This window comes from Pelobates fuscus, chromosome 1 (assembly GCF_036172605.1).
Source record: "Pelobates fuscus isolate aPelFus1 chromosome 1, aPelFus1.pri, whole genome shotgun sequence".
NCBI classification, from domain to species: domain Eukaryota; kingdom Metazoa; phylum Chordata; class Amphibia; order Anura; family Pelobatidae; genus Pelobates; species Pelobates fuscus.
Window position 1 is genome coordinate 471,120,334 of NC_086317.1, and position 12,243 is coordinate 471,132,576.

At 40.4% G+C, this 12,243-nt stretch overlaps 1 protein-coding gene across 3 annotated transcripts in view; it reads left to right on the forward strand.

Moving 5' to 3' along the window:
- Positions 1 to 12,243, forward strand: part of P2RY6 (pyrimidinergic receptor P2Y6) — a 95,967-nt gene that overhangs the window by 18,884 nt on the left and 64,840 nt on the right. For all 3 annotated transcript variants that reach the window (XM_063431646.1, XM_063431638.1, XM_063431655.1), the window contains exon 2: positions 8,917 to 9,071. The gene's annotated coding sequence lies outside the window, so the exon portion shown is untranslated. The remainder of the gene's footprint in view (positions 1 to 8,916; positions 9,072 to 12,243) is intronic.

Here is a 12,243-nt window from a genome sequence, read left to right on the forward strand (position 1 = left end):
GCCGGTACATTGTCTCTACCCCCTTCTGATTCCCAACTTGCCTGTCCCACCTTTATACCTCTCATTCTTGGAGGCAAGCATAATTTATGTACAGGCAATGTAATATTTCATATACTTAGAGCTAAACTGAGCCCCATATGTACTGCAACTCATTGTAGTAGTTATGGTGTAAAGAGATTTTTGACAGCGTCTCCCCAGGTTGTCTCAAACCATTTTTAAGCAGTGAAGGCTGCTACAATCATGCATAGATGCAGGGCCGTCTATAATAGGATTAGGACCCTGGGCAATGCATTTTCTTGGGCCCCTTGGGCCCTGCTCCTCCCACCCCCTTATCCCCCAATTATGCCCAACCCGCAATCACACTGACAGACATACTGACAGATACACACACAGACAGGCATATTAAAATATTTGAAACAGACAGACTGAAACAGACATACACTGACTCACAAATATATACTGGCAGACATATTGACACACACACAGACACACATACAGAAATACACACATTGACACATACACTGACAGATATACGGAGACACACAGACACATACACTGACAGATGTATTGACACACACACAGACATGCTGACACACACACAGACAGATATACTGATACACACAGAAATGCTGACACACACAGACAGACATACTGACACACACACAGGCAGACATACTGACAAACACACAGACATACTAACACACACACAGACATACTGACACACACACACAGACATACTGACACACACACATACACACACAGACATACTGACACACACACAGACATACTGACACACACACACACAGGCATACTGACATACACACACAGACATACACAGACATACTGACATACACACACACAGACATACACACTCACACAGACATACTGACATACACAAACAGACATACTGACACACACACACACACACTCACACACAGGCATACTGACATACATTTAGCCACCCTCCAGGTTCTTACCTTTTTCTCCTCTGGAACTCCCCTCCGACTGCCTTTCTCCTCCCGCGCGGCTGTGATCTCCGGTGGTAGGAAGTGAGGCGCGGCGCTCACTTCCTCCCAGCCGGCTGCCAAACATGAAGGGGGGCATGAGCCACACGGGGGGCCTCCTTAGTGTGCGGTTCTGTGCAGCCGCACTGCCAGGTCCATGGGGGCTGCTCAAATCGTGGGCCCACGGGGCAACTGGGCCCGGGGCATCTGCCCCATTTGCCGCGCGTTAAAGACGACCCTGCACAGATGTGATGCGTTTTATTCATTACAACCATGATTGAGGCTATTTTCAAAAAGAAACCACTTCTTCTGTTGACCTTGCCCAATCACAGTTTTTATGAATGAAGCCAATTGCTTCTGGATCTGGTTCAAACTGTACAGATTTCTGTAAGAAGATGACGTTCAAGCTATCTTTTTTTTATTCTGTTTAATACTACTTGATTTTTTTAATGCTCCATATAACACATTTAAAAAGTTTGTGTGTGTAACACTATCATGAAGTGTCCTCTTAATGTATCTATTTACTAACATGATTGGTCACTACAGTGAGAATTCAAGGTAAAATCAAAGTAAATTTTAAGGTCAAAATAGCCGAACTCTGAAATATTCTCTAAGACAGTTATGCTTCTAGGTCAGCTATTTTGGCCTTAAATTTGAAATTCTCTTGGAACTCACTTTGACGTTTCACGTTAGTGAATAACTCTGTAAGTTAGAACACTACAGTATATTTACAAATATCTTTAGAAGGATGCTGGCTGACGGAGTTAGAATTGGAATCTACACACATGAGACAATGGAATTTCTCAAAGATAACAACTATCAGTGAATTTAACCAGAAAGGTATGAATGGTATGCACTCAAAGCCACGAGTACCTTAAAGCTTAAAGCTGCCCCATGGGGTTCCCCGTGAGCGGACAAGAAAATTACAAACTAGGAGAAAGCTGGGTAGAATTTCAAAAAGTCACAAATTCTAGTGTTCTCACCCCTGAACGAACATTGAGGTTCATTTTGCAAATAGGTGGAAAACAGGTGAATTGGAGAATTTCTACTGTGTTAACCTGTGTTAACCTGTGTTATGTAAATTTGGTTGCAAAATGCACAGTGAATTGTTATATTGGTGTGTCCCCACATAAAGCAAATGGATGTTAAATTATTTCTCATATCTATTTAGGATGGTCAGACCCAGTTTTAGACCCAAATCCCTCTGTCCCTCTTTTCTACACTAATGTCCCTATTTTCTAGGAGCTCCATATTGTTGGTGTGTCTGAGTGTGTAACAGAGCTCAAACATCAATAATACTACCAGTTATGTGTCTGAGTGTATAACAGAGCTCCACAGCAATAATACTCCCAGTAATGTGTCTGAGTGTATAACAGAGCTCCACAGTAATAATACTCCCAGTAATGTGTCTGAGTGTATAACAGAGCTCCACAGCAATAATACTCCCAGTAATGTGTCTGAGTGTATAACAGAGCTCCACAGCAATAATACTCCTAGTAATGGGTCTGAGTGTATAACAGAGCTCCACAGCAATAATACTCCCAGTAATGGGTCTGAGTGTATAACAGAGCTCCACAGCAATAATACTCCCAGTAATATGACTGAGTGTATAACAGAGCTCCACAGCAATAATACTCCCAGTAATGTGTCTGAGTGTATAACAGAGCTCCACAGCAATAATACTCCCAGTAATGTGTCTGAGTGTATAACAGAGCTCCACAGCAAGAATACTCCCAGTAATGTGTCTGAGTATATAACAGAGCTCCACAGCAAGAATACTCCCAGTAATGTGTCTGAGTGTATAACAGAGCTCCACAGCAATAATACTCCCAGTAATGTGTCTGAGTGTATAACAGAGCTCCACAGCAATAATACTCCCAGTAATGTGTCTGAGTGTATAACAGAGCTCCACAGCAATAATACTCCTAGTAATGGGTCTGAGTGTATAACAGAGCTCCACAGCAATAATACTCCCAGTAATGGGTCTGAGTGTATAACAGAGCTCCACAGCAATAATACTCCCAGTAATATGACTGAGTGTATAACAGAGCTCCACAGCAATAATACTCCCAGTAATGTGTCTGAGTGTATAACAGAGCTCCACAGCAATAATACTCCCAGTAATGTGTCTGAGTGTATAACAGAGCTCCACAGCAAGAATACTCCCAGTAATGTGTCTGAGTATATAACAGAGCTCCACAGCAAGAATACTCCCAGTAATGTGTCTGAGTGTATAACAGAGCTCCACAGCAATAATACTCCCAGTAATGTGTCTGAGTGTATAACAGAGCTCCACGGCAAGAATACTCCCAGTAATGGGTCTTTATACTACAATAAATGTGTTTAGAAATCAGTCTGTGTAAATAAGATACATTGTTCTTGTTCTACATTCCATTTTGATTCTATAAATTGTTATTAGAGATATAGGCTGGATAGCGCAGTGGTAATATCAGGTTTGAATCCTAGTCAGACCACCTCACCTGTAAATGTCCATGGCCAAGACACCCACCTCAAATCTTCATACATTGTAAGCAACCATCACAGACTTGGAAGAATTCTCCATCTCAGCTCTAGTCAGAGTCAATGTGACCACACTGGATGTATTCATTTAGGTAACAATGATAAATGACACCCTCCATGTCAGGTCAGACATCCTTGCTAAAGGGACATGCAGCCTGGCATTAAATAGAAGTTGCCACTGGGCATCTGCCAAACTATTTAACACACATGTATAAAGAAGGCCGACCACTAATTCACTATTAACTCCTAACGTGCTGCACAACAAGAGCAGAATAGGATGAGCCATTGAGCATATGCACCATTGTAAATATAGTATTCGTCCAAACCTTTGTTTGATTGGCTTGATGGATAGAGGGGAGCATTGAACATTTCCCCCCCACTCTAGATTGAGGTCCCTCTAGACATAACGGACTGCCAATGTCTGAGCTGAAGTCTGCTATTAAAGTAAGATGGGAGATCAGTACAGTTCAGGATTGCTTTGGAGGTAGACAGAAGGCAATAAATGCTGACATCTAGTGGTTACTGTGTGCATGACAAAAACTTACTAATGAGCCATAGATATTCTACTCAGTTACGATGATTAACATTGACCAAATAATAGCAAATATTGGGTTAAAATAGCTGAAATGTAAACATGTGGCCAAATATCTGTAATTGCCCTTGTACAACTCCCAGTTTTGAAAATAAACCCTTTGAGCAGGTGTTCCCAAAAGGTAGATCCCCAGACGTTGACGAACTACAACTTCCATGATGCTTTGCAAGGCTTTAGAATGACAGAGCACCATGGAATTTGTATTTTTAAAACATCTGCGGTTAAACCTTTGTGGCACCCCTGCCTTAGAGTCTTATTGATATGTATTGATATATTTATTGATTGATAAAGTACCAGCCGTGCAGGAGAAACAACATAAAGGGTTTAATAATAAAAACAAACGCATAGACACAGACAGACACTGTAGGATTTGAGAGCTGTGTCTGGCATCTTGCAATCTGTAACCAAGTGTGAGATATGAGAGATGTGGAAGTGTATAGGATTAAATAAACAGAATTGCATTGATTAGATAGTGGGTAAAATCTTTAGAATTTTTAGAGATGGATCGTCACAGAATATTTGCAAAGTGAATAAAATATATAAATATATCTTCAGCCGTATGTGATATTTGTTTCTTAAAGTAAAAAAAATTACAAAAATAAAGTGTCTCGATCCTCATTTTTCTTACAGAGCACCGCTCTATGGAATAACCTGACGAACACAGTCAAATCTTCATTTAATAAAGCACCGACACATTCCACAGCGCTGTACAATTGGGTGGACGAACAAACATGTAGTTGTAAGCTCAATGAGCTTACATGCTAGAGGGAGTGGGGTATAATGACACAAAAGGTAAGGGTAGGGTAGAAAATTAGGTTGCTAAAATAAAAGCTTAGTGTTTTTTTCTTTCTTTCTTTCTTTCTTTCTTTCTTTATATTTTGATAACAGTTAAAGAAGAGGAATCAGGGTGCGAGGAGGGAAAGGAATTGATATGCTTTTTCGGAATAAGTGAGTCTTCAATGATTTTTTGAAAGAGTAGAGACTGGGTGAAAGTCTAACAGAGAGGGAAGGTGCAGCCCTAGAGAAGTCTTTAAGGTGACCATCAGAGGTAGGAGTACGAACAGAGGTTAGACGTAGGTCTCTGTCAGAGCGTAAGGGCCTAGAGGGGACATATTTATGTATTAGTGAGGATAAGTAGGTCGGAGCAGCATTGTATAGAGATTTATAAGCAAGTGCCAGGATCTTACATTGAGCCCTATATCTTACGGGAAGCCAAATTAGGGACTAACAGAGGGAGGAGTGGGAGGTGCAGGCGGACAGGAAAATGAGCCCCGCCGCCGCTTTAATTATAGACTGTAGTGGGGCCTAAGACTACTGAGAAGTGGATTGCAGTAGTCGAGATGAGAGAAGACAGCAGATCAGTATTTTAGCTTTGTCAGGCGTTAAATAGAGGCGGATACACACTATGTTTTTGAGATAGAAGTGGCACAATGGGGGGGGAAAGGAGAGGTCGGAATCAAAGAGTACACCTAAGCAGCGAGCCTTAGAGGTAGAGCTGATGGTTATGCTGTTGACTTGGAGGGAGACGGACACGGGAGTACCAACACTTGAGGGAGGGAAGACCAGAAGTGTTGTTAAGAAACTTAATACATTGTATAACTCATTCTGACGATTTGTGCGTAATGTAATTACTTGACCCACCATTGTGACATGATAAAATAGCTAAATAGGCTATCGCTGGAATCCTGACGCACCCTTCATCTTTCCAGTCTTGTGTTTAAGAGCTTTTCTGGGAAGCTCCCACCCTACCTGAGTAGAATGCTCTCCCCAGCTGTTCCCCCCTCCTATAACTTCCAATCTAGTACCAGCACTTTATTTAGTTGACCACAATAGAAAAAGAAAGCAACTCAATCCTCCTTTTTCTACAGAGCACCGCAATTAAAGAATAACTTCAAGATTTATCTACAAAGAACGTGAGTCCACTCCAAGTCCCTGTGGGAATCTTTGATCGGGTTGCCGGTTTGAAAGTGGCAATTTGCTACGAGCCCCGAGCCTGCATTTCAGATGTTCCTGCGGGGTTGGGTTGAGGAGGTGTCAGGCCCAGGGCCCCCAGTAGAACATGGGAATCTGTCACGCTGGAGATCTTGTGGATAGTCCCATCATGTGAAACCGTGAGGAGATACCCATTGTTGTGCTGCCATGGATATGGCCAGGAAATATAAATATACATATATTAGGTTTGCCACCTGTCTTGGAAAAAAAAACTGGCCATGCTAATTTATAATTAACTATATTTCTTTTTTTTTTTGCACGTAAATATTGAATGTATATATTTGTATGTGTGAGTGTGTATATAGATATCTATACTTATTTTTTTCCATTTGTTTTAAATCTTATAGGGCTACATAAAAATAAAATGTCTTATCAAATAAATCTGCTCTCATTCAAACAATACAAACATTACATCTATTTATAAAAAAAAAAAATGAATTACATTGAATCAGGTTGCTGCAGTTATTTGTTCATGTTATTAAAGAAGGGGATATGAAAAAGGGAATTATTTGTTCATTTTAAATTAATACAACTGAAAATGAATATTTATCTGACACTTCCTCGTTATAAAATAAATCTATAATTTTGTATAAGTTTTCTTTAAGACAGTAATTACTTCTAATGATAACAGCTATGTGTTTTTCCCAGATAATAGTTTCTCATTGTCACTTCTTTGTAATTTATACTAAACAAACAAAACTGCTCATGTAAGTCATTTACGCGGTTAATTAAGTGAGACGCGATATGAAAAAATGAAACTCAGAGAAAGCGATCTGACATTTACTGTTGGTAAATGTTTATTTGTGATGTACAAACACATCGCGTAGGCTAGAACGTTCTGGTTCTGGGGTAAAGGCTTGACTATGGTCAAATCCAGGTAAAAGTACAGAAAAATTAAACTTGGGTAGCAGTGTAAATAGAAGGTGCCCCTTCCCCACATTTGTAATTTGTTTTTTAAAATTAAACGGATACTCTAAGCACTAAATACATTTAGGTTAATAAAGTGGTTTTGGTCTCAATTCTGTCCCCTGGCTTAGACTCACACAGGCTCCATGACAAAATGGTTACATTGTCAATCAGATCTTACAGCACAATGTGTTTTGTTTAGAAGTCAGACGTTCTTATCTCCTGCTCTGTTAATTGAAATTGAATATTTCACAGGAGGCTGCTGCCGGCTCTAGCTCATGACTGTGCAGGATGTATATAAACAAACTATGCAAGAAGGGAAGTTTAAAAATGTGACTCTTTTTCAGGAAGTGTGTAAGGGGGCTGTGTGAGTACCAGCCAGGGGAGGTGTGGCTTGTGCTGCATAAACATGGAGATTCAAAGCAGCTCTGTCACCTTTTGGGGTCTTTGCATATATAGAAAAAAATGCGGATGGTAACATTGCCGCTTATGGTGCAGTGGCTCCCGGGGTACAGCAGAGGGGAGTTGTACTTAGCTGGTGCTCTCCACCTTAGGTATTGCTATCGCTGATCTTTAGCTCCTGCTGCTTCATTTACAAAGAGTCCACGTCAGTGCTGTACTCTCGCATATGCAAAAGAGTAAAAAAAAACTATGAATCTCACTAGAGCCTCCATCGATATTGTCTCATGATATATGAGACAATGGCTTATTCCTACAGCCATCACTAGCGATGGCAGGGGAAATGTACAAAACCTGACGCAGAGGCTCAACTTTTCTCAAGCTTTGTCTAGGTAGAAGTTTACCACAAGACAAAGGCGTCCCTACTTTGTCTTATGATATCTTTGACTGTATTAGTATGCCAGTTAAATTTCAACACACTCTTTATGGGCATTTAGTAAACATTTTATCTTTATGATATGCTCAAACTTTTTGTGCAGTTTGACAGAGTCACTAATAAATCCTAAATTGCAGAGAATTGAGCAGTGACACAGCAGGGTCATGGTCAATATATACCAAAACCACTTAATTACGCTAAAGTTGTTTTAGTGGTAGAATATCCCTTTTAAGGCAAACTTTACAATTTAAATATTAATTTATATTATTATGTTTACTACCGTAGATTAGATTACTGGGCACATTAGATTTACCCCAGTTCAGGGACATTCTCTTCTTTGCAGTCGCTGCCTCCAAGGACGCCATTTTTCCAATCCAATGGTTTTTATATAAAAACATTGCGGAATAGGGAGCATGTTTGGCAAATACCACACACTCTACCAGTCCTTTGCTTTGCTGTGAGAAGCATTGGACACATTTTTTTATTTGCACTATCATGCTGTACGTGATCACGCCCAACGTGAGGACCTTTGATTTCCAAAGGTCTTCAATGGTTGCTAGTGGTATACGACAGTCAGTGGTATCGAACAAATGTAAACATTGCCTTTTCTCACAAATGGTAATATTTATATTGTCCAAAACAGAAAGACGTTCAAGGCACCATAACCTGTTCATTAAGATGAAAAGGTATTGGTTTGTTTAAGTCAGGGTTCCTCAAACTCCAGCCCCACAGATGTTGCTGAACTACAACTCCCATGATTCTTTGGCTATATATGTAATTCAAAGAATCATGGGAGTTGTAGTTCAGCAACATCTGGGGGGGGGGGGCAGAGTTTGAGGACCCCTGGTTTAAGTTAATAAATGTAGATATCAAGACAACAAAACAGATTAGGTTTCATATTGATAAAGTGATATCAGATTGCTTTGGATAAGGGCACTAAAAAAGAATTGTTAAATACATACAGAGATGAATCGTGGGTGTAGAGCCGTTCACTTGGCAAACACATTTTAATTGATGTAATGTACCCATACAGTGTTTAATCTAGCTGTGCTGGTGTTCTCTTACAGCTGGCAAACCTTCAAGGGAGCTCAACTCCTTCAACCAACAGACACTTTGCCAATCACAGTCGCTCTGAACTTCTGTTCTCATCGGTGATTGACATCCCACAGGATATAGTTTGTGGACATATCATTCTATTTAAAGGGATTTACAGCCAGCTCTGGTAAGTGGAACTGTCACCTATAGGTTTTAAACCGATTCCACTGAACAGTTTCTCCACTAATTTCACTTTGCTCATAGTCTGCTTTATGATTTTAGTTACCGTAATTTGACTAATTCCCTCATTAAACAGAAATTATGTATTAGTAGCCAATAAATTCAGAGATATCTAAACCCCCCCTGGTAGAATGTATTGATATCATTTGCATTGTGTGACAGGGAATAGACACATTGTACGTACAAAGAGCAGGAGAATGCTGAAACCTTGCCCATTGTAGAACCGTGTATGTAAGCGTTAAACGAAGCTGGTATAGTCGCATATTGTCATCAAGATGGTGTTGATGTCTATTTACAGTGAAACACAGGGTGACACGACATCTCTTTTCACTGAATAAGGGAATGCATTTTATAGCTATTTAGACCATAGATTCAGTAGTGTCTATTCAATAAAAGGTCTCCAGGTCTGTTATTTACTAATATCAGAGTTACCTACTGGAACAGACTCGCTCTGTCCTGGCAGTCACAGATTGATAACTCCTTAAAAATTACCCAGCTGTCTATAAAGTAGAAAATACGTTTAACATTGTATACTGCAAATTATCCATGCAGGGAATGTAGAAATAAAAATTTCAATTCTATTCGAGTAACTATGTTATCAGATTAACATCTCTAATGGTGTAATAAAAATGCCCCAGTCACCATGTTAGGAGTCTATCAATCAAATCTTCCCTTGATGCAAATTTATTCAAACACCATTTGCCTTGTCTTGTAAAAATGCGAGAAAATGAAGTGAGAGGCAAATTCTATTTGAGTGTCTTTCGTTGTTTGACCATGCTAGTCTTTACTTTCTCCTCCATTACCTAATTATTGTGTATCTTTTCAAATAGGGAAGATATTTCCAGCCAGTGGTTTTAGTCACTATTACCTGTTTGAATATTGGTTTTTCGTGATAACCTATACCAATGTCAGGTTAAAGGGACACTCAAGACCCCTAAATCAGCTTATCTTGCTGAATTGCTTTATGTGTGAAGAATGTGTCCTATTTTTTCTGTTACAAAAAGTGCAGATTCCAATAGAAATTTGCACTTTTATAAATGAACCTTGTTACACCCCCTGACCGTCATTCAGAGACAACCAGTCCTGTTACTTCCTGGATTGTTTAGCTCAGTGAAGCTAAACTCAAGCGGCAGCAATTGCCCAGAGCACCTACCTTGCAAAGACTTATCATTGAGCTGCATTGGGAAGTCTGTGATTGGACAGCCACGGAAAGTCTGGGCAGGGTTAGAAGGGGAGGGCTTGCAAAGGAAGTAGACAAGAGATCTGCTGCTTTTTCAAGCTGTTTTTATCTATTCCCCTCCTTTCTTCCCTCCTCTCCCCCCCCCCCCCCCCAAAAAAAAGCACATAAATAATGCGTGCAAGCTTTCGTTGGCAGTATATTTCCTAAACAGTGATTTTTATTTTCTTTGTATTTGGGTAGTGTAGTGTCCTTCTAATAGACAAGTTGTGTGTTTCAGGTCACATCCATGTTTTAACTACCTGCATAATGAAAAAACAACGAGTTGACAAGAGACAAACAGTTAAATGTAAATAAATATATATTCTCAATCCCTCCCTCACACCCTATAGATCAGTGATGGATCTTAAAAACATGTATAGCGGGTGTTGATATATTTTACCAGCTGGGCAGGGCGTGATCATGGCTTAACCAAATAGTGGTGTTTTGACATATTAATAAAAAATAAATATCGGCAGAGGGATTAGTACATTTCACAAAACAAGCTGGCATTCGGTATAGGGGGATGTAGCTGTGCCAAATTCCCCTAAATTCTGTCACATGTGCAAATGGCAATTAACACGTCCGATGGTGCAAAACAGATTCAAGGTTGGCGTTAAGTAGCTGTGGTGAACCAACATTGAATGGATACTTACCAACTTTGCCTGTAAAGGGTTTATTAAGTTGGTATGCATGTATGTCAGGGCACGAGGGCCGAGCAAGATTGCCCATGTGTGGACACGATAGTTTTGATGGACGATGCCCTGGAATTGTCTTGTGAAGCTGTGATGCCCTGAGATTATCTTGTGAAGCTGTAATGCCCTGAGATTATCTTGTGAAGCTGTAATGCCCTGAGATTATCTTGTGAAGCTGTGATGCCCTGAGATTGTCTTGTGAAGCTGTGATGCCCTGAGATTGTCTTGTGAAGCTGTGATACCTTGAGATTGTCTTGTGAAGCTGTGATACCTTGAGATTGTCTTGTGAAGCTGTGATGCCCTGAGATGTAAGCCTGACACTAGGACACTATTGCGTTAGGAATACAGGATTGCATAGAAAGTGATGTAAGCCTGACACTAGGACACTATCGCGTTAGGAATACAGGATTGCATAGAAAGCGATGTAAGCCTGACACTAGGACACTATCGCGTTAGGAATACAGGATTGCATAGAAAGCGATGTAAGCCTGACACTAGGACACTATTGCGTTAGGAATCCAGGATTGCATAGAAAGTGATGTAAGCCTGACACTAGGACACTATCGCGTTAGGAATACAGGATTGCATAGAAAGCGATGTAAGCCTGACACTAGGACACTATCGTGTTAGGAATACAGGATTGCATAGAAAGCGATGTAAGCCTGACACTAGGACACTATCGCGTTAGGAATACAGGATTGCATAGAAAGCGATGTAAGCCTGACACTAGGACACTATCGCGTTAGGAATACAGGATTGCAAAGAATGCGATGTAAGCCTGACACTAGGACACTATCTCGTTAGGAATACAGGATTGCATAGAAAGCGATGTAAGCCTGACACTAGGACATTGTCGCGTTAGGAATACAGGATTGCATAGAAAGCGATGTAAGCCTGACACTAGGACACTATTGCGTTAGGAATACAGGATTGCATAGAAAGTGATGCAAGCCTGACACTAGGACACTATCGTGTTAGGAATACAGGATTGCATAGAAAGCGATGTAAGCCTGACACTAGGACACTATCGCGTTAGGAATACAGGATTGCATAGAAAGCGATGTAAGCCTGACACTAGGACACTATCGCGTTAGGAATACAGGATTGCATAGAAAGCGATGTAAGCCTGACACTAGGACACTATCGCGTTAGGAATACAGGATTGCATAGAATGCGATGTAAGCCTGACACTAGGACACTGTCTCGTT